Source organism: Giraffa tippelskirchi, chromosome 1, assembly GCF_054371585.1.
Source record: "Giraffa tippelskirchi isolate mGirTip1 chromosome 1, T2T-mGirTip1v1.2.pri, whole genome shotgun sequence".
NCBI classification, from domain to species: Eukaryota; Metazoa; Chordata; class Mammalia; order Artiodactyla; family Giraffidae; genus Giraffa; species Giraffa tippelskirchi.
In genome coordinates this window covers 165,709,396-165,736,011 of record NC_137275.1, presented here as the reverse complement: position 1 = coordinate 165,736,011, position 26,616 = coordinate 165,709,396, and the positions used below count along the sequence as shown (strand labels likewise).

Below are 26,616 nucleotides of genomic sequence, written 5' to 3'. Positions count from 1 at the left end.
GATCAAGCAGGTAACTACAGAAATAATGGGACATATACACACACTTCCACACATACAGTTACAACCAAAGTATTCTAAAGAAAAAAGTACAGGACATTGACTTGGTGAACAAGGGAAACCAAAAGTGGTATCAACCAATTAAAAGAAGAGCTAGCTAACGCTCAATCTGGAAAACTGAGCCTGAGCAGAGGGCTCATGGGGAATATAGCAAAGAGAGCTCAACAATTTAACTTACTTGGTGAAAAAAGAACGAGTGGAGGAAAAAAAGGGAGAAAAAAAAGAGAAGAAGGGAGGGAAAAATGAAAAGGAGGGGGGTGGAAAACAGGGTAAAAAAGAGAGAGAGAGAAAAGGAAAAATAGAAAAGCAAAATAAATAGATGTATGTGGAAGAGATTTATATATATTCAGGAATAGCTACAGCTAGTAAGGAACTATAGGAAAAGCAGTCAAATATATAAAAAAAAAATCAAAAAACTCATTTCAAGGAGCTTAGCCTGTCCCCCTGGAGGCCTGGGGTCTTCTGCTGTTGCCTAGAGCTTGCTTTGTAGGAGTTGTTCCATAACTTGATGAGTTTTTGATGTATTTGTGGGGAGGCTGGCGATCTCCTCATCTTACTCCTCTGCCATCTTCTTCTGTCTACCCCCTGTTTCTTGAAATGTGGTCATGTAAGTATTCCAGTTCATGGTTGTTTTGGCTATTTTTGGCCCTTTGAATTTCCGTATAAATTCTAAAATCAGGTTATCATTTTAAGAAAACTCTCTTAGACTTATAACTGGGATTGCATTAAGTTTATGGATCAATTTGCAGAGATATGGCATCTTTACAATATCAGTATTCCAACCCATGAATCTAATATGTATCCCCACAATTATTTAATTTTTTAAAAATCTCCATTCAGTATATGTTTTTCAGTTTTCTGGGTACTTAGACTTCTTTCACTACTTTTGTTAGAATTATTGCTAGGTATTTGAAGATTTTTTTGTACAAACAGAAACTTTTTAAATTTAAAAATTTGTTGATGAAATACAGAAATAAATTAATTTTTATATATTGATCTTTTAGCTAATGAACCAAATTATTTCACTCACTAATCCTAAAAAATATATCTCTAGATTCTTTTCTAACAGTTATTATAATCTTTTGTACTTTTAATCACTTTAGTACATGCTTTTAGTTTGGGAAGATGATAAAAATTCTGGAGGTGGATATTGGTTATAGTTGTGGAACAATGTGAATGTATTTAGTGCCATCACTGTGCCTTTAAAAATAGTTCAAAAGGTACATTTTGTGTTATGTGTGTTTTACCACAATTTAAAAAAGAGATGCTGATGAGATCTGCAGTGTACTCACGGTTGGTAGTGTCTTCAGCATTTCTTTACCTCTCTCATGATTTATTATTATTAGGCTAGAAGCAAAGGTGTAAGGAACTGTCCAAAGTGTGCTTCTCAGTGTGACATGTGGATATGCTATTCAAAACAAAAATAGGCTCCATATCTCTACTGAATTAAACTAAACAACTCTGGTTCGTTAGTTTTCTTTTTCCTTAGCAGATTTTCATAAGGAAAGCTCTGGTTTAAATGATAAAAACTACAGAAAAAAATGTGAAAGTCCCCAAATGATAAAATCCAAAGTGTGTGGTAACTGGAAACTCTCATAGTACTCTGAAGTACTCTGAACATGAGGACACAGTGAATGAGGAAAAATGTCTTTGAACTGCTATAGAATGATTCTGGGATATCGTATCAACTGAAAAAAAAGCAATATTCAAAGGATTCAAAATATTTAAACTAAATCTAGTCTTGAAACTACATACAATGAGACTAGTCAGTTTGTTGAAAAATCATACGAGGTAACTGACCCCAGGACCCTTTGAAAATGTCAGTATAATAAATAGCCAGAAAAGATAAATATAAAGGTAATAAATTTATTCTAGTTTAAAAGAGATTACAGGGAATTGACAATCAAATGCTGTAAGTAATCCTTTATTGAATCCTGGGTCCAACAACAAAAATTTTTAAAGACATATTTGGAAAATTTGAATATGAACTATATATTAAGTTGTACTTTTCTATGTTACTTTTCTTGGTTGTGATATTGGTTTTGTAGTTGTATAGGAAACTATTGTGGTTCTTAATGATATATGTTGAAGAATTTGGGGATAAACTATCAGAATATCTGCAACTTGTGTTCAAGTAATTCTGAAGGATATATGTGGAGAATAGCTCTAGCTGAAGGTATAGAGGTGCTCATTATACTATTACTTCAACTCAAAAGCAGATTTGAAATTTTTCAAACAAAAAGTTGAGGGGGGAAAGGGGATGTTCAGGATAAAAGATAATTTAAAATTAGAGCTATGCCCTTTACTTATTTTGTAGTTCACTGGAGTTTGAGTTTACATTTAAGTAACGTTAAAGAGCTAATAAATTGATCATCCTAACCAAATAAGTCTTCCTTGAATGCCTGTTATATCTGAGGTGTGGCAAGTATTACTAGAGAATAGACATGTATAATGAATGGAAGGAGAAAAGAGCCCAAACAGAAAAATGATCAACATAATGGATGAAGTTATAGTGAAAACTTCAATGTAGAATAATTGTGTGTGTCTCAAAAGTTGGTCTTTATTTTCTCCAAGAGCTCTCAGTAAAAAGAAGTGTGTTTGCTTGCATTAGATTTGGAGGCTGACATTTGTTTGTAAAGTTTGAAAGCTAAAACCATTGGGTCCAGTTTCAGTGAAGTGAAGTATTTCAAGCCACTGATGATTGCTTATGGCATATAGTACATAAAATAACGTAGTACATGGAGTCAGGGAATGCTTCTTTGAGTTGATGTCAAAGGTGAACTTTGAAGGGTGGATAAGAGTTAACTAGGCAAATGGTATAAATTAAAGCATTCTAAACACAGGGAACAGCATGTACAAAGAAAAGGAGAACTTGGTGCTCATTTGGGAACTAAGAGAAGGTCAGTATGTCTGGAGCACAGAAAGGGAAAAGGTGAATGTAAGAAACAAGACTGGAACCCTCTATCCCTCTTTACCCCCTCATTCCTCACTTCCCACATCTCTACTGGCTTGTCAACCATAAGGGGGCACCCAAGACCCAGTACCTGGTCTGTGGTCTGCGTGCCATTCCTTTCTTCCTTGGGGTTATACAGAACCATCTTGGGCAGCTCTCTTCTCTTTCACATATGTCTCTGCCAACTGAGCAGCAAGGGAAAACAGAAGTGACTGAGTTCCAAGTTACTGCCACCACATGATAGATGCTGTGTGTCTCATACTCCCTCTTGGGTTAGAAATCAAAATAGCTGCCTTAGACACATGGGGATCAACAAGATAGTCCTCCTTTCATTAGAAGGATTTTTTGCTTTGGATTCCACATCAAAAAAGCTAATTTTTCAGGGTTAGAGAATTGCTGTTTTTATAAGAGGACAAAAGAAGAGGAGAGTGTTTGGTTTTATTTTTTACACTGTCTCTATTGTTCCTGGCTTTTTTTGTCCTTAGTGGACATTGTATGGCACCAAGGCATTTAGAATAATTCAGTATGCCTGTTTAGAAATCATGTAGATCAGTAGGAATAGTGTAACTTTGGGATACCAGATCTATGAAGTAACATAAATCTTGGATTTGCTGAGATATAATAAAGCTTTAGATGACTTTAATAGAAAGAACAAATGTAAAAATCTTAAGAGAAAGTGACATGATGTATGCTTTTTTTCTTTATTTCTATTTTTTAGTTATTCCAGGGCTGATAAAATGAATCAAAAGATGCAGCACTAATGAACTGGTTATAGACATAACCCCACATTGGGCTTACTTTTGGGAAGACCTAAGGGTTCTCAGACCACACCACCTACTATAGCCAGGACTCCCAGGTCCTGGCATTGGAGTGGCCCAGAACTGGCTTTGGTTTCTAACTGCACTAATATTAGTGAATTAAACGCTAATTCACTTAATTACCCATCCACCAACCACCATTCATATATGTTCTGCACCAGTGTTTCACCTATTGGAGGGGAGGCAATTAGACAAAACTGAGGAAATAAATTGTTATTTTGCATTCTGCGTGTAATTTGTTCAGACCCTTCTAGTAAGAAAAGGTATTTTGTTTTCTGGCTAACATAAGAACAAAACTTACCAGACTCACATCAGTTTCTTCTATGAAAATGACATGACTGATAAATTGCAAGATGAAGTGATTACAATTTATCTTGATTCTGTGAAGACCTTTATTCTGTGCATACTAATGAAAAAAAACAAGGAAAAACAGCCCACCTCCCTTTTCAGGGTGTGTCAGTCCTACGGACTAAATTAGCAGATACACACTTTATTATCAGCTTTTATTAACTGTGTGAGGGGTCTAGATTGATGAAGTAAAAGGCAAGATCCCTTTACTTTATGATGGCAGATGATTCTGTTATTTAATCAGCGAACTGTTGGTACAGAATCTGCCTGCAATGCAGGAAACCCCGGTTCAATTCCTGAGTCAGGAAGATCCATGGAGAAAGGATAGGCTACGTACTTCTGTATTCTTGGGCTTCCCTTGTAGCTCAGCTGGTAAAGAATCCGCCTGCAATATGAGAGACCTGAGTTCAATCCCTGGGTTGGGAAAATCCCCTGGAGAAGGGAAAGTCTACCCACTCCAGTATTCTGCCTGGAGAATTCCATGGACTGTATAGTCCATGAGGTCACAAAGAGTCGGACACAACTGAGCGACTTTCACTAATGGTAATAAAACTAGATAAGTTTGACAACTGGAAGGGGAAAGTCAAATTAAAAGAAAAAACAGAGTCTAAATTTCTCTGAATCCGAACTAGATTGAAATTTTATTTTGTTGAATATATACACTTTCAAATTTATTTTTCATTTAAACACCACACCTCAGGGGATTATTTTTGCACCACAAAAGCCTGGTCATGGGTCTGAAAAGCAATTTAGCACTTTCTTTATTTTATTTCCAAAACTTAGCAGTACTTTGGAAATGACTAAAGAAAAAATAATAGCTAAAATGAGATGGAATTCAACACTTTAACCTCAGCGTTCAGCCAAACAGAATTTTAAGGCTCTGAATTGTAAACTCATTCCATTTGACTTGATTTTAGGGTCACATTGAGCCAAAACTAACTTATGTGCCTTGAATTCACTGCTTTGAACTAAAAAGTAAACTATTTACTTGCTCCCAATGAGAATACATTATGCTGAAAGATCGCTTCCTGTTTGTCCTAGAGGGGTTTCCCTTCCCTGAAAGAAGTCATAATTTGGGTCAGCTGTCTCTGCAGGGGCCATCCCTGACAGCTTTCTCAGGATAAGTGAGATCAGAAAAGCACCAAGCTGTCGTAATATATGAAGCTAAAGGCTTGGCAGAAACCCTTCATTGCAGAGGGCTCTAACTTTAAATATGGCCTGAATGCTGAAGTCACAGGAGAGGAATGCATTTCCCTCAAGTGACTTCTGCTGAACCACACTGTGGATTGTTTCAGATGCTTCTGAAAGCCATTAGGATTGCTGTCCTGAGTGGATATTTTAGACCATCTGTAGGAGGAGTGCCCAGAAAGTGTTGTACCTCTTTTTGGTGTGACATTGGAAGGTGCTGGAGAATAAAAATAATCCTGGATCAACATATGAGTCAAATGCTGTATTTATCCATTCTGCAGTTAGGGAACAAAAACTTAAAATGCCACCTTGCCAAAAATAACAGGCAATTAAAATATGTCAAATCCACGATACTACATGTGGTAGCCAAGTGTTCTCAAGAAACATTATCGTAGAGGAATAATTATAATGGGGTTTCTTGTCTTTCATTTCCCCTGATAATTCCCACCTAACTCTTTACCCTTTTGCCTTTGAAAAGAAGTGAAGATTTCTTCTGCTTTTATCCAGGGTAGTATCACCACTCCTGCTTATTGTTTTTAATCACTGTCCTGGTAAATTCTGATGCTAAATTCTGGTATGAACCACTGTCTTAAGGAGTCCAAATGAGGAAGTATGAACATCCACAGACTGCCGCATTCACACAGCTGGAAAAATCAATACAATTGAAAGTACACATGCAATCTGCCTCAGGTGTGATGGACAGCATATTACCAGGTCAGCGCCTTCATAATTCTTTCTCTCTAGTGAGGCCCTGTGGGAGACAGGCCACATACTCTGACTCATCTTTACTGAGTATTTTCATGCCAGCATGCTCCCTTCTCTGAAAGGCAGCTAGAATTGAAGGAAAATGGAAAACTCATCTTAAGGTGAAATGGAAGGGGCCAAGGAGCTTAAAGGAGGCAGTGATTGTCAGTTAGGTAGAGCTACGGGGCTTTGCTACAATTATGCCTTGTAAATGTGCCTATCTTCCATCACAGTGCTTTCTATCTAGCATTTATGGTACAAAAAATTCTGGCAAGTATGAAAATAAGGAGTGCACCGTGTAGTATTGCAGGGGACAGAGGAGTAGAAAGTAAAAGTTTAAAGAAAAGGAAAGGACCACCATTGCAAAATAAATGGAAATGCAGTTCCAGGACTTCTAAACCACACTAGTGAAGCTGTAGGTTTCACAGTGTTGTAATCTGGATTCTAAGAGTAAATAATGTATCCTTTTTGTGGGAGAAGGGAGTGGTGGTAAGATAACACAGTAGCAGAAAACAACTAAAAAATAGTGTAATGATAAAAATAAAATTCAGTGAAAGGGGTTACATCAGGATAAGTAAAAACTAAAACTGAGAAATAAAATTGAAGCATGATATATAGATTATATAAATAGAGAATAAAATTAAAAACAATTTTTCAGCAACAGTTGTAACCTGAAAACAATAGAAACAGGCTGGAAGGCATATGGATAAGGTATTTCTTGTTACTGTGTGGGCTGTGTGCTGTGGGATGTGGGATATTCTCTTATGAGGCTTGGATGCTGTGTAAATGGATATTAGAGGAGTGTTGAGACAAAAAGATTCAATTCAGAAAAGGTAGATACAGAATATCAAGAAGGGCACAACAGTTATCCAAGAAATGCAAAAAAATAAAAAATAAAAATTTTTACTAGAAATCTACAATGGATTATAATTAACAATGATACCCAGGGACACTGAACACTTAGGATTCTGTCAAATTAACTGCAATATGTGTGTTCTGAAGATCATCTGGAACCTAGACATTAATGACATGGCCTTCAAAAGAAGCTAGCCTACCTTTTTAAAGGGAAGGTGAAAATATACTCTGATTGACTAGATTAAAAAAATAATTGGAAATGATAGTCTGGGAAAGACTGTGTAAGAGATTTTGAAAAGGTGAAAGGAAACCAAAGAAAGCTCAAAGTTAATGAGTATAAATATGTGACACATAGGGGAGGAAAAAAGGAAAAAGGACTATACCTCACTGAAGTTATAAAAGTTTTGAGCTCTGTAATTTGAAAGTACATTGTCCATCCAGTCCTTAAGATGCAGACAACAAAGTATACTCAGTAGAGCATAAAGAGATTAAGGCAGAAGAAACCCCAATATGACCCACAGAGTCATAAACAAGAGTCATAAATCCCCATTAAAGGTATACTTATGACTTATTAGAAGGTTACTCTCATTTATGACAAAGAATGGCAAGCCTTCCCACAAATCCTGAGATCTAGAAAGTGTTCTCCCCATGTACCTTGCCATGGGTGACAAATAACAACAAAAGAAATTTAGTCTAAATTTCTAGTTACTTTTAAATACTAAATTCTTCATGTTAAAGCTTTTGAGGACAGTTTAACCAGATAATTACTCAGCCCAACTAAAGAAAACTTTAGACTACTATTAAGGTGAAAAATAAAAGAGGAAATTCCAAATAAACCATTAAAGCAGATAGTATTCAGTACACTAGGAATGACCCAGTGGGAAATTAGTTTGATTTAATATTGTGACTTGGCCAGTGATTCACTGTTAGCCTTGCATACAATCTGAGTGCCATGGCCATGGGATGAAGCTGTAAGTGGAACCATATATTTACTATCCTTGTTTGCTTAGTCTTTCATAAGCCAGCATAACAAATGCTCCTGGTTATCTATCTTGTTCACTTGATTGGACTATCAGGATTTGTTTGCAGTAGACATAAATGACCCAAGTTCTTTGGTGTCATTATGGAGCAATGAACAAGAGGACAGAATTTCTCTATCAGATTCCTCATGACTTTCAACAGTATTAATCTATGTGTTTCACCACCTAGGACTTCACTCTCTGAATAGACTGAGCTAAGTATGTATAGATCAAAGTTCTTAATCCCCTTAAATGATAGGCAGTATTCCGTTTCTGTGTGTATTCGTTTACTTTTTCTAAGAATATATCATTGGCTATTCATCTGAAAAAGTTAAGGAAGGCCTTTCATTAATCCAACAATATATTGTAGTACCTTCAATATGTAAGACACTAGATTCTGTGATTACAAAAGTAAATATGATAGTAGTTGCCCTTAAGCAGTTTTCAGTCCAGTAGGGTAAATAAGCCCCAGACAGTTTCAAAGATGCAGTAATGATATGCATAGAGCTTGAATCCAGAGAATTACAGAGGAAAGGGGGATAAGATTAGAGTTTCTTCCTGAAATTGCATAAAATTATAGCAATTAGGAACCAAAGTTGGGACACCAAGATAGAACAATTAATAAATGAGTCCAACAATTTGAATGTGTGTGAATCAGTGTGCATAGAGGCATACAGCAGTTGGGTTTTGCAGGGCTTTATTTTAAGCAATTAATTTTTAAGAGCCTGGAATGCTATGTTTATTCATCATCTTGCACACACATCTGGAAAGATGCTAGGAACCTCTAACATAACTAATTAAAACAAATGGCTCTTGTTGTGGCATTATGAATGGATAGACAAGCAATACTGCACTGTTCTTTAACAGATTCTGCCACAGACTCATGGGGAAAAAAATGTCAAAATCCTACCAGATATCTTCCCTAATTGATATAGGGACACTTGATAGGCAGGGATGACAAATGGTAAAACAAAAGGAAATATAAAGAAAAATGGCCCCAGTGCATTGGGTTTGGAAATTAAGGTTTTTTTTTTTAAAGGAATAATCTAACATGTATACTTTAGCAAAGATCAGTTAAAAGCAGTAAGTAATCCATCTCTCTTCTACTTGTCAATTGCCCTGACCTAGAGAAAATTTGCTTAAACAGCTGATTTAAATGTTTTTTAGTAAATCCTTTTAGGAAACCCTATGAGTACCATTCAAACAGAGTTAGATTTCTTATTGTTAGAAAATGGTGACTGTTTAAAAAATGGTCAGCACACATGCATTGCTCTATAAAGACTCCTAGAACAATTTTCAACCAAATGTAAGATAGAGAAATAAAATGAGATTACACACACTCATAAAAACACAAACACATTTACACTCTTACAAAGGAGGGAGCAGGAATCATGGAAACCTACATGCTCTGATTTCTGCAAAAGTCCCCTGGTGGCTTAGTGGTTGCTGTCTATTAGGACCAGCCACCTGGATTGAATGAATCACATGTATAAAGAAAAAGTGGGCTAGAGAACACACTGCAGAAAAGAAGAAAAGATGTTTTGAAGATGATCATACTAAGCTGGGTCCATGTTGCTAATTGATCAGCAGGGATAAATTAATTGTCTGCCATCCTTTGGCTCCTTACATCCATAGTGGCTGAAAGTTTATTAAATAGAATACACAATGAAATCAGAGTCAGCAGGAATGTAGCTAATCCACATGTTTAACTGCAGTTTGGGAAAAGAACAGTGCTTGATGCCTTGCTGGCAAGCCCTGGATGCTGAGTAAGCTAGTGGAGGTTCCCCTGGAGTGTAAAGTGGGCTGAGAGGAGAAGAGGGGAAACAATGAGTTTCCCTGGCCACACATTTGTGAAGCCCTTTTGAAACTGCATATTTCCTGCCAGAGAGCAGTAAGCAGAGCCAGTTTCAGCAGTAGCACTTTCCAATTAAAAGATAGAATTAAATTTTAGAAATTGCTTTTAGGGAACATTAGAGAAGTAAACAAGAGAAAGAAGGGATAGAGCCAAAATCAGGTAGTTCTCAAGCACAGGAGTCATGGCACAGCAGAATGATCATAAGCTTTGGGGTTGCATACACCTGGGTAAATTCCTTAGGCACAGTAACAAGAATTTCTAACACTGACCAAGATATTTCATATCAACAGCTGACACACTTTGGGCATTTATTTTGTGTTAGGCATTAGACTTGTATCCATTATTTCTATCAATACTAAATTCTCCTTACAGCTTCATCTTTTGATGAAATTTGGGAGACATTAAGTATCTTGTCCAAGGTTATGCAACCAATAAAGAGTAGTGTCAGTCTTTATGATTTTAGCTCAGTCTTTATGATTATTTGTGTCCCAGTTGCATTCTCTGTGAAATAGAAGTGCTGTTACTAATCTTCCAGGGTGACAGCTAGTAACTGGTGGTTCTCTCTCTCCCTCTCTGTAACTGTTTGCTCAGTTCAGAACTCAGAGGACACCTTGTATAGTGTGCACTTTGGGTCACTGATGGTTGGGCCCTTGGAATCTGCCCAGTTTGCCCCAAAGAGAGTGATCCTGATTTGAAAGAAATAACCACCACCATGTACAGGTGCTGGCCAGTGTACTCAGCCCTCCTGAAGCCCTTTCTCTTTCCTATCTGGGCTCATTTCACAACTGATTTCATCAAGTCTTCAGCTTAAAACACCCTCTCTCTGCTGCTGTCTCCCAAACTCACATTCCCATTTCTGACCTTTCCTCAGAACTCCAGACATGACATTTCCACTTGGATATCTAATAGGTATATTTTATACTTGGCACGTCCAAAACTGAACTCTTGATTTTCTACTCTTGAGCTGGGTCTTGAACGTACCAGAAATCAATTAGGGAGAGACATTTTTATCAGACAGAACAGTGTGCCCAGAGATAAAAGAGAGCTGTGATGGTTCAGTGCATCTGGGAGCTTGAAACATTTTGGAACAGATGGAAAGCAGAGTACAAGGATCAACACACAGGCGGTGAGGCAATGGAAAGAGACACACAGATCATGGAAGGCCTTCTGTGAACTACAAAGGATTTGGACACTATTAGGGAGTGGGATTGGTGCCACTGAAGAAGTTTAAGTTAAGGAAGTAACATGAAAACATTAGAAAGATCCCCCGGAGCAGAGATTCTTCTTGTATGTGTCCCATGGACTCCTTTTGGAGTCTGGGAAAGCATAAAGATCCCTTCTCAGAAGTAGTAAAGAATCTGCCTGCAATGTAGGAGATGTGGTTTCAATCCCTGGGTCAGAAAGATCCCCTGGAGAAGGAAATGGCAACCCACTCCAGTATTCTTGCCTGGCGTGGACAGAGGAGCCTGGCAGGCTATAGTCCTTGAGGTCTCAAAAGAATTGGACATGACTTAGCAACTAAACGATGACATAGAATTTCAAAAGAGACCAGTTACATAGAAATACAGTGATCAAATCAAAAAATAAACTAATTTGTAATGCAGCTATATATTTGATTCTTTATTAAATGCATTAGATAATAAGATCTGTGTGCTTAGTTGCTCAGTCATGTCCAACTCTTTGCAAACCTTTCGACTGTAGCCCACCAGGTTTCTTTGTCCTTGGGATTTCCCAGGCAAGAATACTGGAGTGGGTTGCCATTTTCTCCTCTAGGAGACCTTCCCAGCCCAGGGATCAAACCACATATCCTGTGTCTCCTGCATTGCAGGCAGATTCTTTACCTTCTGAGCCATCAGGGAAGCCCAATAAGATCTAGGAGCAGGTCTAATAACTGGTAATTCTGAATGGTGGTGAACTTACATGCTATTGGGGATATTTGCTGCAACTTTAGTGAGTTGGGAAAATGTGGTTTTGTTTGAAGACTAGCTCATATCTACTTCAAGTAATACTGAAATTTGTTTCTCTTTTCATCATAGAAGGAAATGCTAAATTTTGGTTTGAGATTACTGAAAATAAAGATGTTTTCTTTTTCATCCAAGTTTATGGACCAATGAATCTATCCAGGGTCCAGACTTGATTGTATTGTAGGTGATACAGAGAATAAACTTGGGAGTGAGAAAGATTAAGGGTGGAGGTTGTGCGGCTTGTGATGAGACAGGGGAAGTAGTTAGAAAGATATTACCATAGTTCAGATGAGAAGTGAGGAAACTTGAAAGGAGCAATTCCTTTAAAACAAATATGACACATATTCACTTCCAAAATAGATCATTTGAAGGGTAGTTTTCATATTAGGAATGATATATCACAAGTTCCTTGTAAATAGGCTCCCCCTTACCTTATTTAAGGTTTAATTTATATTAACTTTGAGCTATGCAAACTTCAGAGACACAGTATTTTCTGGAGGGATACAGTTGTGCTAGTTCTATTTTTGAAGCTCATTTGTAACATGGTGGGAAGAAGATGAGTAGTTTTAAATTGTGATCCAGGGAAAAGATCTTGTCTGTGTATTTTATGCCTTTGTTTTGTTTTTAAATATGTGCATGTGTGTGCACACATGCCACACACACACACACACAGCTTAATATCCTAACATCTGTGACAGTAACAAATAGCCTGCGATCAAGAGAGCTGAATTGTGCCTTCCTTCATTTCAAACAAGCTTTTCAAGCATAGGGTGTTTTGGGCCAAGAATATGTTATAAAGGAACAGAGATCCAGGGAGTCACCTTTCAAGACCTATTTATCTTGTAAGTTGAACTGAAAGCTTCTATCTTGTTATGAATTCTTAAACTCTACTATCTGTTTTATGGTGCCTTATTGAATTTTCTAGGCTCTAGGCAGAAGCTTTAAAGTAGGCTTTCCTGTCCTTCAATTTTATTGCCAATAGCAGTAGTGAAGGAAGGGAAATGTTTGGACTCAATTACTGGTTTTTAGATGTTTTCTTCTTTCATGCCTGTGCGTTTTGCCTCTCCAAGCAGAGAACATTCTTTGACATGAAGGTCCTGCATCTTCTGCTAAAGGCTGCACTTTGCATGTAGTAGATTTGTTGACTAAGAGAAATATCTCATCTCAACATAGAACAGACATTATGTACACAACTTGAGAACCAGCATTTCTGGGTTCCAGCTTCTCCACTTATTAGCTATATGATCTTGGGCAAATTATTTAAATACTATACTGTTTCTACAAAAACCATAAGGTTAGAACTTACAGTACCTCTCTCAAAGAGATCTTATGGCAGTTAAATTAGTATACTTAAAAACCACTCACTACAGGATCTGGCATGCAATTGCTTAATAAATGTTGGGTATTATTATCTACAGCCTTCCCTGGTGGCTCATGTGGTAAAGAATCTGCCTGCAAGACACAGGTTCAATCCCTGAATTGGGAAGATCATCTATATGGGAAATACACACATGCATCCTACATAAGTAGAAATTCCTATAGACACTTGCTTTAGGTTATAAAAATGGGGAAAGAGATCATTATGCTCCTATTAGATCTGACTTCACTGAGATTGGAAACATGCTTTATTTTCATTTGAAACACTTTAGAAGATAGAATTTGGTTGAATGTGTGAGTTCCTGGTCTAAATAACCCCAACCAATTAGAATTTAGTTTGAACAACATATAAAGCTTACTACTGTAACTGAAGTCCCAAATCTTTCAAAAAAAATCTTGATCTTCTTGACCAGATCAGAAGGGCAAAAGTACTAATTCCCTCCCCCAAATATATAGAAGTACTGAGAAAATGAAAATTCAACAACAGTAACAAGGAAAGAAGCTCTTCACAGTTGTAAACCTTTGGGAATTGCTGTTTCTTCACGTTAGAAGCTCAGTTCCTGTCACTTCTATATTCTCAGCTAAGTCTGTGGGCGAGAAGGGAAGGTTATTTCACTGTAGGGCATTTATAACAAACTAAAGGAGATGGAGTGAAAGAGATGTGCATTTATGTAGTCCTTGGTGATATGTCAAAATAGTGAATATGTTGTTTCTCCTTCCATTTGGTCCTCGGAAGATAAAAACTGTCACTTCTTATTTATGTCATAGACAAAAGCTTAGGTGTCTGGTGGAAAAGGCAAAAGGAAGAATTTGTTCTTCCAATATGTTATCTTTTAAAAGCAATCATATAATACAATTCCATTATATACATTATCATATATATATGTTATATAACAAAGCATCACAATCTTAGAGATTTAAAAGAACAATTTATTATCTCGAAGTTCTATATAGGTCAGAAGTCTGGCACAACATGGCTGGATTCTCTGCTCAAGGTACAGCAAAGATGATATCAGGATGTTAGTCCTGATGTAGGCCAGCTGCGTGCTCCTCTGGAGGCTCATCTAGGGAAGGATCTCCCTCTTTGCTTCTTCAGGTTATTTTGGAATTCATTTACCTGCAGTTGAAGGACTGAGGTTGTCAGTTGGGGGCTGATCTCAGCAACTAGAAGCCACTCTCAGGTCCTTGCCATGTGGCCCCATAGGCAGTTCACAATGTGGATGTTGGACTTATTCCAGGCCTGCCTAAGTGCATCTCTCTGACTTCTTCTCTTGGACAACCAGCAAGAAAATTCTGTTTTCAAAGGCTCATGTGATCAACTCAGACTCACCAGAACAGTCTTTTTGTCTTAAGATCAACTGATTTGGGACCTTAATTACATGAGCAAAATTTCTGTATAGCAGTACCTAGAATTGTGTTTAATTGAATAATTAATGGTTGGGAATTCAAGGGGACCATCTTAAATTTCTGCCTATCCAAAAATACATATACAAGGTAATTTACATATACAAGGTATATTGTTGTTTAGTTGCTAAGTTGTGTCTGACTCTCTTGTGACCCCATGGACTGTAGCCTGCCAGACTCCTTTGTCCGTGGGATTTCTGAGGCAAGAGTACTGGAGTGGGTTGCCATTTCCTTCTCCAGACTTTTGACTGTTTGGATCCAAAGTTTATACACTTTACTCCATACTAATGGTTCTCAAACATTAGGATGAATTTGAATCAAAGAAAACTGGTTAAACGTGTTAATTTCTAGGCCCTCCTCCCAGACATTCTGATTTTCTAGATCATGGTCTGGAAATTGCTGTTTACAAAATCTTGCTCTATAGTAGAGTTTCCAAGGTGGCTAACACAAGCTTGCCTACTTGAAGGACAGATATTTTAACACAAAAAAATTTAGAACATACAGAATAAAAGATAATATCTTATGTCCTTATTTTTCACACTTATTCATAGAATGGTAACAAAATTGTCATGAAATTTACTAATCCCAGAACTAATATTTGGGAACTGCTGTTCTATACCATAGTTGGAATGTTTTTAAATTAGCTATTTATATAACATACATGAGTCATTAATTATTCATTACATAAAATTTTACTATAATTTAAATCATAAGGGTACTTTAATATAATATTAAAAAATTTTAACACCTCAAAGACATTCCAGGAGCCAACTGATAATTTGCTCTTTTGCAGCCCTGTGGACCATAGCCCATCAGGCTCCTCTGTCCATGGGATTTCCCAGGCAAAAATACTGGAGTGGGTTGCCATTTCCATCTTCAAGGGATCTTCCTGACTCAGGGATTGAACCAGCATCTCTTGCTTGGCAGGTGGATTCTTTACCACTGAGCCACCTTGTTAATAGGTTAACAATATTTTATCCTATATGTATGACTTTAACCTCAGAATGTTAATAATGGCAACAGGAGCCTTTTGATCTTGTTTTCACAGGTTCTATTCCCAAAGTTTTCATTGCTTGTAAAACACATAACTGATATATGTCTATGTTTACCCATATATAAACATATATGTGTGAATATATATTCTAACTTATTAGTGACAGTTACTGTATCACATATACTTGTCTCTGGCTTTCAGCTTTCCAAAATACCAGAATTAGTCATTGTAAATAATCTCTATGGCAACAAAATGATCATATCATGTCAGAAATAATACTGATTCATAAAATATTGGGGAATATAGTAGAGTTAAGAGATCTTAATAAGGGACAAAAGAAATGGAAGAATTAAGCAGAATTTTCCAAATAACGATCATATTACAATTACCATCCATATCAAATATAGCACATGAAAGTTGCATCTTAGTCTGTGTTCAGATTTTAGCAGGAAATGCAAAAATAGTGTAAAGTCAAAATTTCCTTTGAAAACCAAATAAAAGGAAAGAGCAGAGCATACTTTCTTCAGTTAAGCCTTAGTTCAAGTATTTGGCTTAAGTTTGGGGAGGGGCATTTTGTATTTTAAAGACATTATTTTTTGATTTTGTTGTTGTATTATCATTGTTGTGTTGATTTTGCTGAGTCCATATTATTTCACTGATTGACTTTAGTGGACATATGATACAGTTCTCTAGTTTTGAAGTTTTTTAAAAGGTTTAAAGCTCTTTGAGTTGAATTTCTATCCCTAACTGTCTGGAGGATTCATAGACATGGTGATGTTTAAGCTGAATGCAACTAAATTTGAAAAAGTAGGTGCTGTAGGTAGTGTTAGTCCCTCAGTCATGTCCAACTCTTTGCAACCCCCTGGACGAAGGTAACCAGACTCCTCTGTCCATGGAATTCTCCAGGAAAGAATACTGAAGTGGGTAGCCATTCCCTTCTCTAGGGCATCTTCCCGACCCAGAGGTGGAACCTGGAACTCCCTTGTTGAGGGCAGATTCTTTACCATCTGAGCCACCAGAGAAGCCTAAAAAGTAAGAAAAGAAGACAGATAAAGGAAGAAGAGATGAGCTGAGGGTTTAAAAATAAAAAGCAAGTGTCCACATGTGTTCCCACCATTCTTTTAAATAAACATCTTTTGGAAACAGCTTTTATGGATGCTAAAATAGTATAAAATAGAGATGGTTGGATGGCATCACTGACTCGATGGACATGGGTTTGGGTAGACTCCGGGAGTTGGTGATGGACAGAGAGGCCTGGCGTGCTGCAATTCATGGGGTCGCAAAGAGTCGGACACGACTGAGCGACTGAACTGAACTGAACTGAAAATAGTATTTTTCAGCTTTGTTCATAAGGAAACTGAGTGCTTAAGAATTCTTGCTAGGCTTACATTAACCAATGTTGCAAACCCTTACATTTTCCTTTTTCTTTTTTTCATTTAACTTTTCTTCCACCTTTACTCATTTAACCCACTGCTCCCCACCCCGCCCCTCCTCTGTGGGTTTTTTCTTTTAGATTCCACATAGAAGTGAGATCATACAGTATTTACCTTTCTCTGTGTGACTTATTTCACTTAGCATAATGCCCTCTAGATCCATTCATGTTGTTAACAAATGGCAAGATTTCTTTCTTTTTATGGCTGAATAAGATTCTATTGTGTATATACCACATTTTCTTTATCCATCCATCAATGAAAGAGATTAATGATATCTGTAGTCTATTTCTGTACTGTTCAATAACTTAAAAGTAAATTGATTAGAATTAAATACAATAAGAAATCCAGTTCCTCAGTCATACTAGTTGTATTTCACATGCTCCCAAGTACTACATGTGGCTAGAGGCTACCATATTTGAAAGATGTAGCAGCTCAGTATGACATGTCCTGACATCCAGCATACCAAGAAGGAAGAGAGGGAAGGAAAGGTCCTCTCTTCATTCATCTGTCTTTAAGAAAAAAATTCTTTCCCGGACACTCTTCAGCAGCATTCTGATTAAATTAGTCAGCACTGGATATTAGAGTAACCACTGATATTTTTGGCTTAAGGAATGTCTGGTCCTGGACCCTACAGCCTCTGCCACAGTATATCTGTCCCCAAACTCTATAGATAATAATGCCATAATTAGACCTTCGTGATCTCATTTCACTTTTTTCTTCTTTTTACCCATCTGTTCCTTTGGCACTCCATGCCACCTGCTGGATATTGGTTACTTCTGCATCTTAAAGTGTATTTAATTTGAGATAAAGAGCCCAACAGCAGAAAGCTGGAAGCTAGGATACAGATACAGGGAGCTCCATATGACCCCATAATCTGTCACTAAATGAGACAGTGGATGCCATGTTAGTTTCCTATTATGGCTTTGGCAAATTATCACAAATTTAGTGGCATAAAACAATACAGTATATTCTCTTAGAATTCTGAAAGTTAGAAATCCAAAAGGAATCTTAAGCAGCTAAAATCAAGGTGTCAACAGGGCTGATTCCTTCTGGAGACTCCATGGAAACTTGTTCCCTGCCTCTTCCAGCTTTTGGATGGGGCTGGTATTTTTTGCCTCATGGATGCCTCACTCCACTTTCTGATTTCCTTGTCACCTCACCTTCTGTGCCACTGACCCTTTTGCCTCCCTCTTATAAGAACCTTTATGTTTATAATGGCCTCCCCAGATAATTCGAAATAATCTTGCTATTTTAAGATTCTTAACGGTATAAAGTCCATTTCACCATGTAAGATAGTGGATTCTCAGGTTCCAGAGATTAGGACATGGACATCTTTTGGAAGGGGGCATGGAGAATAGGACATTATTCAGCCTACTACCGATAGAAACTTCTGTTGTATACCATCAAAAATATGTGAAAATAAAAACAAATGTCTAATTGGGAAACATGACTTATCTGAAGTCTTTGGTGATTATAAGGCACTAAATAAATGCTGTTCTTATGGAATTTTGCATCTCTCAGTAGTACCCTCTCCTCTTTGACAAATAAGGTGACATGACTTACCTGAATTAACTGTTTTAGAATCTAGGCCAGATTGCAGGTATCTGAGTCATAATTTATAAGAAGCATCAGGCAAGAAAAATGACCCCTCAAATGCCCTAGTACATTAATGCTATTATGCCTGCCAAAGCAGATTATATGTAATATGTACAAGAGCTTTATTTGTAATGTTTTAAGGGAAAACTGATCCTGGAGGTCAAACCAGGAAAAGCAGAAAAGAAAGCTTCTACTTTCTCACTGCACTGTTTCCTACTCAGTCTAAGCATCATTCTCATTTATTTTTAATACGTCAGTTTAATACCAAAAAAAGTGGCAGTGTGAATACCAGTGTCAATAACAGATAAAATATGATGTTGTAGTGAAAGTGTTAGTCGCTCAGTTGTTTCCAACTCTGCCCATTAACTGTAGCCCACCAGGCTCCTCCATCTATGGAATTCTCCAGGTAAGGATGCTAGAGTGGAGAGCCATTTCCTTCTCCAGGGGATCGTTCCAACCCAGAGATCAAACCTGGGTCTCCTGCATTGAAGTCAGATTTTTTTTACCATTTAGCCACCAGGGAAGAGAACAGTTTTCAAAAGGCTACTTTCTGAACCCTTTTTCTACTTCCAAAAATGAATTTCAAAATCAAGGGCAGTTTTTTAATTAATTTTTACTGCAGTATTGTTGTTTTACAACGTTATGCTAGTTCAAGGGCCTATTAAGCATGAGATAAGGTTGTTTTGAGAGATGCCGATAACACATAACCAGTATTTATTATGCACCCAAGGGCTACAGAGCATTACTATTCCTTGAAAGAACAGTTACAAGAATCCTGTGAGGGGGACTCGTGAGTCCCATACTATGCAAGGAGTTGAAGTATGAATGGAGCTATTTGGGGAAATTTTTCTGAGAATTGCCTGGAAATGGACTTTAAATAAAGGAAGTATGTAATGTGAAAGAGAGGAAAACATATCATAATGTCACCTCCTGTATACTCTCTCAGGCCCTTACACAAATAATGGCAGATCCTAACAACCTGCATTGCCCCCATTGTACGGAAAAAGTGCTTGAAGCTCAGAGATAACACTCCAGGGCCATGAAGCTCATCAGGGGCAGGAGCAGGGTGCAAATCAGACTCTTACTCTAAAGTCCATATCCCCTATACTACTATGCTATGTAGCTCCTTTAGTAGTCAAGGAATCTTTTAGGAAATAAAGTGCTACACTGACACCTCCTTCCTTTTTAGTGTGAGATAGGGAAGAAGGAATGATCTGCCATGTATGTATGTCAGAGTAGACAAGGAACTTATATCTTGTTGAGATCATCATTTACAATAATGTATAGTAAATATAGGGATGGAAGAAGCTTCCTATAATAGCAAATAACAACAACAACAACAACAAAAAACTTGATCTGAACAGGGGTTTTTGGAAGGGTGTCCCTGAAGATATCATACTTTAGCTAAAGAATGATTAGGAGTAAATTTAGCGAAAGATGGGTGGTTAGGATGCGTTCCAGATAGGTGGTGGGGACAGTGTGTGCAAAGATTCTGTGATGAGAAGGAGCAAAGTTTATTCTGAAGGAACTGAAATAAGGTATGCATACTTGTAGCACAGAGCAAGGGAAGAGAGTAAGGCAAAATGAAGCTGAATAGCTAAGCAGAGAACAGGCTATGGAAGACTGTTTTGGTCATGCTAAAGATTTTTATCTTCATCCCCAAAGCAAAGCCAGGAAAGATTTTTAATTGGGTGGAAACAGAAAGATGGGTTTACCCTATGATAACATTAGCAAAGACTACGCTCCTACATAGTGCATAAAATATGGTAACTGACAACATCCAAGATGGAGAAAAGAAAAAAGATGTCAGTGGTACCAAGGAAATAATGATGATGATGGGAAGACTTTGGTGATAGGTTGGGAAATAGGGAGGTGTATAATAATAACATTAGCTAAAACTTATTGAATATTTACTATGTGCGAGATGTGGTGGTAAATAACTTTTTCATGGATGATCTCATTTTTCACAGGAACTAAGCAGTAACAGTATACTTTTAGCTTCCAGTGACAGAAATGCCAACTTAACATGTTCTTATGTTGTAGAATTAAAAGTCTGCAGCGAGGGTAGTTTTGATGAATTCATTCATCAGCTTTAATATCATCTGGGACCCAGGCTCATTAATATCATAGTCCTTTGGGTCAGTCAATCAGTCAGTTCAATTGCTCAGTGGTGTCTGACTCTTTGTGACCCCATGGACTGCAGCACGCCAGGCTTCCCTGTCCATTACCAACTTGCTCAAACTCATGTCCATTGAGTTGGTGAAGCCATCCTACCATCTCATCCTGTGTCGTCCCCTTCTCCTCCTGCCCCCAATCTTTCCCAGCATCAGGGTCTTTTCCAAGGAGTCAGTTCTTCACATCAGGTGGCCAAAGTATTGGAGTTTCAGCTTCAGCATCAGTCCATCCAAGGAATATCCAGGACTGATTTCCTTCAGAATTGACTGTTTTGATCTCCTTGCAGTCCAAAGGACTCTCAAGAGTCTTCTCCAACAACACAGTTCAAAAGCATCATTCTTCGGCACTCAGCATTCTTTATAGTCCAACTCTCACATCCATACATATTTACTGGAAAAACCATAGCTTCGACTAGACAGAATTTTGTTAGCAAAGTAATATCTCTGCTTTTTTTCTTTAATTAATTAATTTATTAATTTTTAAAATTTATTTTAACTGGAGGCTAATTACTTTACAATATTGTGGTGGTTTTTGCCATACATTCACATGAATCAGCCATGGGTGTACATGTGTTCCCCATCCTGACCCTCCCTCCCATGTCCCTCCCCATCCCATCCCTCAGGGTCATCCCAGTGCACCAGCCCTGAGCACCCTGTCTCATGCATTGAACCTGGACTGGCGATCTATTTCACATATGATAATATACATGTTTCAATGCTATTCTCTCAAATCATCCCACCCTTGCCTTCTCCCACAGAATCCAAAAGTCTGTTCTTTACATCTGTGTCTCTTCTGCTGTCTCGCATATAGGGTCATCATTATCATCTTTCTAATATTTAATATCTCTGCTTTTTAATATGCTGTCTAGGTTGGTCATAGCTTTCCTTCCAAAGAGCAAACGTCTTTTAATTTCATGGTGCAGTTATGTCCTTTGGGTAGGACTCGTGATTGCAAACTAACTGCAGCATCTCCAGCCATCACTACATGCAAAGCTATGTCCAGAAGGAAAAATTTTCCATCCCTGTCTCCTTCTTTCTATTACCTTCCTTTCCCTTTAGTTAAGCATTTGTTGTAGATGGTGATTATTCTTACATTGTTTCTTTTTGAAAATAAAAATAAAAAACTAGATGTATTTGTTTCCTCTTTTTTAAAAACAAACAAACAAAAAATAGCATGCTATACACATTGTTCTACCCATAGATTTTTCTTGCATAACAATATATACTAAAGATCACTCATATAAAAAGGTCTTCATCTCTCCTTTTTATTGCTACTTGGCACTAAATTTATGGCTATTCCAGAATTTATCCAACTAGTCCCTTTTTGATAGACATTTAGATACATTCTAGCCTTTTGCTGTTACAAATAATGTTATACTGAGGGAACTGTTGGTACATATCATTTCCTGTTTCTTTCTATGTGTCTTCAAAATAGATTTCCAAAAGATGAGTTGCTCTATTAAAGGGTAAATACACATGTAATTTCAATAATAAACACCAAAATCCCCTTCTTAGTGTATGCTGTCCTCTTTGCCCCCCTAATAGCAACAGAGTGTGTGTCTAATGTTGGCCTGGCCAGTGATGATTATTCTCAGACTTTGGATTTTTGAAAATCTAATAGATAAAAAGTAGAATCATATTATATTTAATTTCACATCTATCTTATTAGGAGCATGACTGAACATTGTTTAGTATGTTTAGGGATATTTGTTCTGTGAGCTGTCTAGTCCTATCATTTACTCATTTTCCTATTGGGTTGTTAGTCTTTTCTAAAATTTGAGAAAGCTTTTATGTATATTATAGATTGTGAACTTTATGATTTAATTTGCAAATATTTTACCTATTTGCTACTTGGCATTTTATTTTACTGTTTACTGCTGTTTGTTAGGCAAAAGCTTTTACCCTTATATACTCAAACATCATTTTTTTCTCAGAATTAGGGAAAGCACTTTTATTTTATCTTTTTTCCATACTTTTGTTCAGTTGTCTTCGCTTGATAAAAACAAATCCATTATTTCTCTTCAAATCTTCGTTGTATTCTAAATTTTTAAATGTACTTGGATCTGTGAACTTTCTATCCTATTCTACTGGTTTGTATCTCACTTCATATTCCAATGTATACTATTTTAATTGTAGAAACGTATGATATTTGAAAAATTTTTTTGGATGTAGAATATTTTAAAGTCCTTAATTTGTTACAATAATGCTTCTGTTTTATGTTTTGGTCTTTTGGCCCTGAGGCATGTGGGATCTTAGCTTCCCTACCAGGGATTGAACCCACACCCCCTGCATTGGAGGGTGAATTCCTAACCACTGGACCACTAGGGAAATCCCCTCATGTGATATTTTGATATGTTAGCCCCCCCCATCCCCTTTCCCAACATTGATTTTTTTCAAGTTTTCTTGGAAATTTTGCTTGCTAATTCTTCCAGATAACTTGTAGCTGACTTATCTGGCTCCAGGAAAAGATCAAATGGTACTTTCATTAGAACTTTGTTGTATACATAAACTGACTTAGGAGAATTGATGTCTTTTTGATATTGAGGCTTTTTCTCCAAGAACATGGTATGTCTATTTGTTCAAGTATACTTTAAAAAAAAAAAAGACTTTATTGTTTTAGAGCAGTTTTAGGTTCACAGCAAAACTGAGAGGAAGGTAGAGCAGTTTCCCATATATCTCTTGCCCTCATCTCATGCATAGCCTCCTCATTATCAACACCCTGTACCAGAGTGGAACATTTATTACAATTGATGAACCTACTTTGACACATCATAGTCACTCAAAGTCATAGTTTACATGATCGTTCACTCTTGGTATTGTACATTCTGTGTTTTAGATATAATGTCATGCATCCATCATTATAGTAGTATGTGGAGTAATTCACTGCCCTAAAAATCCTGTGCACCCCACATATTCAATCCCTCTACCTGCAACCCATGGCAACCACTAATCTCTTTACTGTCTCCATCATAGTTTTGCCTTTTCCAAAATGTCACATATTTGGAATCACACAGAATGTAGCCTTTTCAGACTGGCTTCTTTCCCTTAGTAATTTAATAATATGTATTATTCCATTCTTTTCATAGCTCAATGGCTCATTTCTCTTTATTACTAAATAATATTCTATCACATGATGTGCCACAGTTCATCTGTTCACCTACTAAAGGTCATCTTGGTTGCTTCTAAGTTTTGACAATTGTGAATAAAGTTGCTATAAACATTTATGTGGAGGTTTGTGTGCGGACATGAATTTTCAGCTTCAAAGGATAAAAATCAAGGAGCATGATTGCTGGATCACATGATAAAAGCATATTTAGTTATGTGAGAAACTGTCAAATTGTCTTCTTTAGTGGCTTCTATTTTGCATTTTGACCAGCAGTGGATGAGAGTTCCTGTTGGTCCACACCATTGCCAGTATTTGCTGTTATCAGTGTTCTGGATTGTGGCCATTCTTTGGATATGTTATGGTATTTTATTGTTGTTTTAACTTGAATTTCTCTGATGATGTATGGTTTGGAGCATCTTTTCATGTGCTTATTTGCCATCTGTATATCTTCTTTGTTGTGATGTCTGTAAAGGCTTTGATCCATTTTTCAATCAGATTGTTTATTTTCTTATTGTTGAGTTTTAAGAATCCTTTGTGTATTTTGGATAACAGTCCTTTATCAAATATGTATTTTGCAGATATTTTCTCCGAGTCTGTGAATCTGTGACTTGTCTTCCCATACTTTTGATAGTGTCTTTTTCAGAGCATATATTTTTTTTGTTTAATTAATTCTACTTATTAATTATTTCTAATAGACATGGGTTTGATCCCTGGGTTGGGAAGATCCCCTGGAGTAGGAAATGGCAATCCATTTCAGTATTCTTGCCTGAAAAATCTCATGGATAAAGAAGCTTGGTGGGCTACAGTCCATGGGGTCACAAAGAGTCGAACATGACTGACCACACACACACACACACACACACACACACACACACACATCATTTCTTCATGAACTGCGCCTTTAGTGTTGAATCTAAAAAGCCATCATCATACCCAAGGTCATCAAAGTTTTCTCCTATATTATCTTCTAAGCATTTTATAGTTTTGCGTTTTTAATTTAGGTATGTTATCTATTTAATTTAATTTTGTGAAAGTTGTAAGGTCTATGTCTAGATTCAGTTTTTTTCTTTTGCATTTAAATATCCAGATTTTCCAGCACCACTTGCTGAAAAAGCTGTCTTTGCTGTATTGTGTTCCCTTTGTTTCTTTACCAAAGATCAGTTGAAAGTATTTATGGAGTTCTTCCTGGGCTATCTCTTCTGTTCCACTGATCTAATTGTCTATTCTTTCACCAATATTGTACTGTCTTGATTTCTGTTTCTTTGTAGTAAGTCTTGGAGTCCAGCAGTTTCAGTCTCCCAGCTTGGTTTTTCTCCTTCAATATTGTTTTGGTTATTCTGGAACTTTTGCCTCTCCATTTAGAATTCACATACTAACTTACTGGGATTTTTATTGCTATTTCATTGAATTTATAAATCAAGTTGGGAAAAACTGACATCTTGAAAATACTGAGTCTTCTTCTCTGTGAATATTTCCCCATTTACTTAGTTCATCTTTGATTTCTTAGAGTTTTGTAGTTTTCTTAAGACAAATATTGTATACTTTTGTTTGATTTATACCTAAGTATTTATCTTCGTGGGTACTAATATAAATTACATTGTACTTTAGATGTCACATTCCACTCTTTCATTCCTGGTATATAGGATGGTAATAGATCTTTTATATTAACCTTGGATCCTGTAACCCTACTATAATTACTTAGTAGTTCTTAAGAGATTTGAAGTTGATTATTACAGATTTTCTATATATATGATCATGTAATCTGCATACAAAGGTGGTTTTGTTTCTTCCTTTCCAATCTAAGTGCCTTCTATATTTCTCTCTTGTCTTATTGCATTAGCTGGGACTTACAATAGTGTAATGTTGAAAGGGAGTGGTAAGAGGGGACATCCTTTCCTTGTTTCTGATCTTTGTAGAAAAGGTTTGTGTTTCTCACCATTAAGTATGATGCTAGTGTAGCTATTTTGTAGGTATTTTTATCAAGTTGAGGAAATCCCCTTCTATTATCTTTTTTAAATGAAAGAAAAAATATTTCTAGAAATCTCTCAGAATATTTTTTATTCTATTTTGTTGGCCAGAATTGCATCACTTGCTCATTCCTAAAACATTCACTGGCAAGGAAATGAAATTACCAAGATTGGCCCAAATAATCAAGATTTACCTTGGGGTCAAAATGAGACCCAGCTCACACTGTGTACACAGCCAATTCATGCATAAACATAATATGTTATTAAGAAAGAAGCAGGAAGGGAGAGGATAGAGAATGACTGTTGAATTGGCTGCCAACAGCATTTGCCACAGTTTGCCTCATTGGCCCCAAGGTCTGTCAACACCCATCACCCCACAAATGTATATACATTTAAGAAATGGCATCTCTATCTAAAACATACCCATTTCTTCTCCTGTGAAGAAAACTTAAAATCTTAAGCAGTTATTTGTGCTGCTGGGTCACTGATGGGAAGATGTTCCCCTCTATCAGGTCTAGATATGACTACTCACGTTCAGGTATTTTAGGTGTAGAAGATAAGTTATTCAATTCCATCATAACAAGTTACTATGTCAAAGAAATAAATGTATGACTACAATTAAAATTATTTTCAAGGAAAGGAGGTAAATGAGAAATAACATATGCTGTAATATGGCATTCAGTTACATAGGAAAGGTGAGGACTCTGGTAGAAGTCAGTCATTCTGGTCACCTCTGGTTCTGCCCTAAGGAAAGATCTTTCTTA

At 36.9% G+C, this 26,616-nt stretch overlaps 1 protein-coding gene and 1 long non-coding RNA gene across 17 annotated transcripts in view; one reads left to right on the top strand and one right to left on the bottom strand.

Moving 5' to 3' along the window:
* Nucleotides 1-26,616, top strand: part of TRPM3 (transient receptor potential cation channel subfamily M member 3) — an 885,588-nt gene that overhangs the window by 437,507 nt on the left and 421,465 nt on the right. The window lies entirely within an intron of this gene.
* On the bottom strand, nucleotides 1,531-4,610 carry LOC145511589 (uncharacterized). The gene is made up of 2 exons (XR_014057980.1): nucleotides 4,130-4,610; nucleotides 1,531-3,195 (listed from the first exon to the last, which is right to left on the bottom strand). It is a non-coding gene; the product is annotated as an uncharacterized LOC145511589 (long non-coding RNA).